The sequence below is a fragment of the Rhea pennata genome, chromosome 23 (assembly GCF_028389875.1).
Source record: "Rhea pennata isolate bPtePen1 chromosome 23, bPtePen1.pri, whole genome shotgun sequence".
NCBI lineage: Eukaryota > Metazoa > Chordata > Aves > Rheiformes > Rheidae > Rhea > Rhea pennata.
The window spans coordinates 9,237,497-9,242,722 of NC_084685.1; positions in this window are offsets into that span (position 1 = coordinate 9,237,497).

Below are 5,226 nucleotides of genomic sequence, written 5' to 3' on the forward strand. Positions count from 1 at the left end.
AAATAAAGATAAGTTTTGAACTTCTGCTCTGCTCACTATACAGGGCTGAAATTCACGATCAGAAATTCCAAGAAATACTCTGATAAGCCTTTCACCAACACGTGAAAGTCTCTAACTCTGAAAATTTGAGTTTCAGAGGCTGCATTCTAGCACTCCAGAAATACTGAGTTCGTATTCCAAGACAAATTCCTTCCACTCTGCATCAAGTAAGGTAGACACAAACGAACAAAAAAATCCTAGAAATGTTTCCAATTTTTTTCTACTCCTATGAAATCAGTCTGTAAGATAAACTTAATACAAATAATCTACTATTTCAGTTCCTTCTCCATCCTACATATCCACTAACTTGAGAACTGCTCAAAATTACCACCTCCCTTCAAGAAGTTTTCCACCATTCTGCCAATTGTTTTCAGTCCTCTTATCTCTAACTTCTCATTGACTGAAAGTTTTGCCTTCATCTAACTATTCGAGGCATAACCAAGAAATTCAAAGGCCGACCACTTCTAAAATTTCCATTCCATGGGCAGACTGATCAAGTGAGCTTTCTGAGGATAAACAGAAGCTGACTGTTCACTCGCTTTCCTCCAGCATTTACATCTCTTGAGGGTGATCAGGAAACAAGGAGACTGCACAGGCTGCTGAAGGCACAGTGTGCTTTCCTGTAGTGTATAATGCCAGAGACAGAATATTACAAAGCACTGCGTAAAAAATAACATAAGGCATGGAAGAACAAATAAGAGGAAGCACAGCTTCAATGTAAATTTAGTATAAAGTCTTCCAAACTACTTGCAAGGCATGATTAGAAACACTGATAGTATATAACAGCTGTGAAAAAAATTTCTTGCTCTTAGCAAAAACAGTGGTGATCACTTGGGTTTAGTATAGTATTTTGCCTGTCAACTACGTAAAAGAAATAGTTATCAGTAGAAAACTGCCTGCCATCAGTACTGACTCCTACAAACTAGATCATGCAATGCAAACTTAACATAATACTTAATACAAAAGGCAAGCCTCAGACTTGTCTGGTGTTTTCACATAAATAGACCTGCAGAGCCTCTTCAACAAACAAACAAACAAAAAAAAGGACACACAAAAAAAAAGGATTAAGCACAGAAAAAGGAATAAGTACAAACACTTTTCTGCTGGCAGTAAATGGATTACCGCTCAGTCTCTCACAATAAACTCGCTCAGAAGTGCAAAGTTGCGAAGAAAAAGATCTCAAAAAATTTTGAAGTAATTCAAGAATCAATAAATAAATGCATTTCTGCTCACTAGGAACATACTGGCAATAACTGCCACACTTTTTATTTTAAATAAGAAACTGAAAATTTGTATTGTTACATAATTATCTAACCAAGAGAAGCGTTACAACAAATACTCTCTTAAAAAAGCAAACCAAAGCGAACCAGTAAAATGGCCACTTTGGATGAAAAACACTGACCTACACTGTTACAGCGGTGTGATGACTAATTTAACATATTTCAAGGCATTACACATCAGACAGACCAACATCCAGAGCTGTATTTAACTCTCATCTGCTTGTGAAAATTGCCCAAAGAAACTTCTCGTTCAAGCTGTTGCTCAGGCAGTTCATGGCAAGTCTGGTTGCCTTTTTAATGGCACTGTCACGGCTTCACACTGACAGGAATCTCCTCGGTCAGAAACAGCATTCATAGATCTGACTGAAAAAAAAAAAAGCAATTTCAGGCAGCATTCGACTTCTCTGAGAATGGAGTGATGCCATGCACAGCTGCAGCACAGAATCTTTCTCTGTCCACGCAAGCAGTCTCAGGGCATTTCCCTCCAAGTTTGCTTCACAACATGAAATAGGACAGAATACAAGCAGAAAGTTAAATGATACTGGTATACAAATATACTATGGTTTAAATAAATAATGCAATAGCAACATTACAGAAACTTCAGGTTAGTGAATGTAACATATTAAAATATGGGAAATACACAGATATCTTTACATTATGTACATTTAAGTTGATTCTGCTACAGAACAGATGACTGTGTGCAGTTACCTCAGCAGTATGAAGAATGCTTTAGGTGACTCCCCGCAGGGCCAGTCAACTAGGAACCACAGAGGCAACTTTTCTGTTGACAGCTTCTCATAGTTGTAATATTCTGCCATTACCACAGCAACTCAAGGAAAATATGCCTCAGTTTGTCTTTACAAAGCAAACTTTAACATGTTATTTTTAAATGAGCTGCTAATAAGAACCCTCAACTAGTTAGCCATAAGATTTTTGGAAAAGAAAAGAGTATTTTGATTGTCATAATCAGTTGTTTATCCTACTAGATGACTGATGAACTAAATCTGTAATTACTTACTCTTTAGGTGCCAAAATACCGTAGTGGTACTGCTAAGATTACTGCAAAGCACACTTACTTCACACTCATTGCATGCAAGTGCAGTTGATGTCACAGGAGATGCTCAGCAACACCGCCCGACTGGGAGTTCTAGAAAGCTAAGCCTCTCTTCAAACAATTGATTTTCTGTTTGATGCTTTTAATAGCAGGCGAAAGAGTTTAATAAGAAGAAATTAAAAAGCTTTCTCATTTTGTCAAGTGTTTACTTTGTTGTATTTCACATTTTAGCTATGGACAAAAGGATCAATATTTACAGAACTGTTTCAAAGAACGTAGCTTTGACCGAGCCACACGTAAAACAGCAGTATGTATTAACTCAAAATTTTTTGTTAGATATTCTAGAACCAACTGCCAATATTAAACACTGCTCGTGAGCACCAAAGACTCTGTTTGTTCGTAAATGTCTATTTCAGGACTACGCCTTGCAAAACCTGCTTGTTTCAAACATTGTAAAACTTTTTGGAGCTTTAAAAAGCTTACAGATGTCAGGATTTTAACTACTGTTTCCAACACAGATGCAATATAGCTCACTAAGCTGCCTCTTGGCCTCTGCAGTGTGTCCAGTGGTTTAAACACACTGTGAATCATATGTGTACTTAACTCTGACAAGATACCTAGACAATACCTAGATTTCCAGTAAAGACTGACACAGGTAAGATCAAGGAAAACATGCCATCACTCCCTGATGAAGGAGTATCGTTAATGCTTTGGCTTGTACAACGACTGGTTGTGACAATGACTGATACTAAGTCTGTGATTCCACTCAAAATGTCCTCTTTTGCTCAAGAACATAACAAGAGGAACAGGTCTGCTTAAGTGAGAAAGACCAAACTTAGTAAGAAAATACTTATTATTTTCTGTACCACATTAAACATTCTGCCAAAGTAAACCTTTTACATGTCACAGCTGAAAATCAAACTGGTCCGGAAAATAGGCAGAAGGAGAACAAGCACAAGTCTAAAACAAAAAAGAAGGTAATTAACAAAAACCAAACCTTGCCATTTTGACAATAACTGAACACATGTGGGCCACTGAGCAATGACCACGCTGTCACGTATTTCAATTCACATCACAATTTCATGCCAATTACACTATAGAATCCATTTGTTTCCTAAAAAATAACAGTTGCATCACTGTTTTCAGGACACAGCTAGCAAAACAAGCAGATTAGGTGTTCTCAGTGTATGGGCAGTAGATTGGGTAAAACCTGTGCGACTACTGCTGCTCTATACATTTTGCCGAGAACACAGAAAATTGTGGGTTTGACATTGCTTTCTCACTGTTTTTATCAAATGAAAAATTCATCTCACTGCTTGAAGGTTCAGTTTTCCAAAGAGAATGTCTGAGGCAAGCAACAGGTCCCTAATGAATGCAATGAGACAAAATACAGAAAAAAAGATTCATCAAGTCCCATCAAATTCCGTGCAAATGGGCCTGTGATTATTGGGATTCATTAAATGGATGAGTGTAATTTTTAAGTGAAATTTCTGTCTCTACTTCTGCGATATTAAATTTGTCTCATACCTCACCCAAATTAACATCAGCTCTTCGTGTAACACAGCTTCCCACTGGCTCCCTCATATCTGCTTTTGACATACCTGCCACAGGGAGCTCCTCGACTGCACTAGTATCTTTGGACAAACATTTCACAGAGGAGACCCAGCGCTGGTTAAAATGTGGGGTGCACAGGGGACAAGTTTGCTAGAAGATTGGTAAAAACAATCCCCCAAACATTCCTGTCCTCCTTAATATACTACATTACCTTCACAGCAGCCTCTCGCTCTTTCCTGTGAGCTGTTAAAACGGCCATGGTTGGCAGTAATTGCTGTTGACATTGTTTGGAGCCTTGTCTCCCTGCCAGAGACAAATCTTTCATTCATGAAGAAGTGCTTGTTAGGCCAGCTCTGGACTCCAAACTCACTTAATTAACTTGCAAAAAAAAGTTGCTTAGCGCTGGTGGGAAATTTGCACACAAAGGCCCGGTGTCTGGCTCTCTCCTCCACCATTGTGTGCCTCAAACAATCCCACAATAAAACAGCATCCCTCCCCCCACACACTCTCCTTCTGCCCATTGCCAATGCAGTAGTGACCTTCATTAGAAGACTGGTTTGTTATGGAATGTTTTCCCAATGATTCACTAACAGGGCTTTTCTCCTTAGCAATCAAGAGCACGTAAGTGCTCTTTAAGGGTTCTCCAAGGGCTGATTGCTGAAAGAATTTCAAAAGTAAAGAGTGCAAACAGGTACACGGAAAAAGCCTCTTTTGAGTGATTACATAAACATTCCCAATGCAATTTGAAAACCTCCACAGCGAAACTGTCAAGTCTGACTCTTTTCTTTAATTATCTTCACACAACCTCTGCTGCTTATACCTCCCAAATAATGCTCAGTTCGATATTCTGCAAAGCTATGACAAAATACACATTACAGTGGTATATAACAGTAGTTTAATAATAATAGTAACAAAAAACATTGTATTTTAGCTGTAGCAGATACAACCATAGTATCCACACTTAAATTCCAGATGACAAAAAGCTGTTCTGTGGAGAAAGAGCCAGGGAACGGAGCAAGAACTGAATGTGATGTGTAAATGGATTTGACTTTGCCTTAGTCTAGCAATTTTCAATCTTTGATTTCATCTTTAGATAGTTGTTTCTATTTTACATCTGTTTAAGCCCCTTGGGACAGTGGCCATAGTTCTGAACACTATACAAAATAAAGCAAACTGTCAGTGTCAATAATGAATTGTGATAGTATTTCAGAGAAAAGCATATGGGAAGTAATACTAATATTTAGTAACTGCAAATGTTGTTTCTTTCCCACAACTAACATTCCAATTAGTATGAATAAA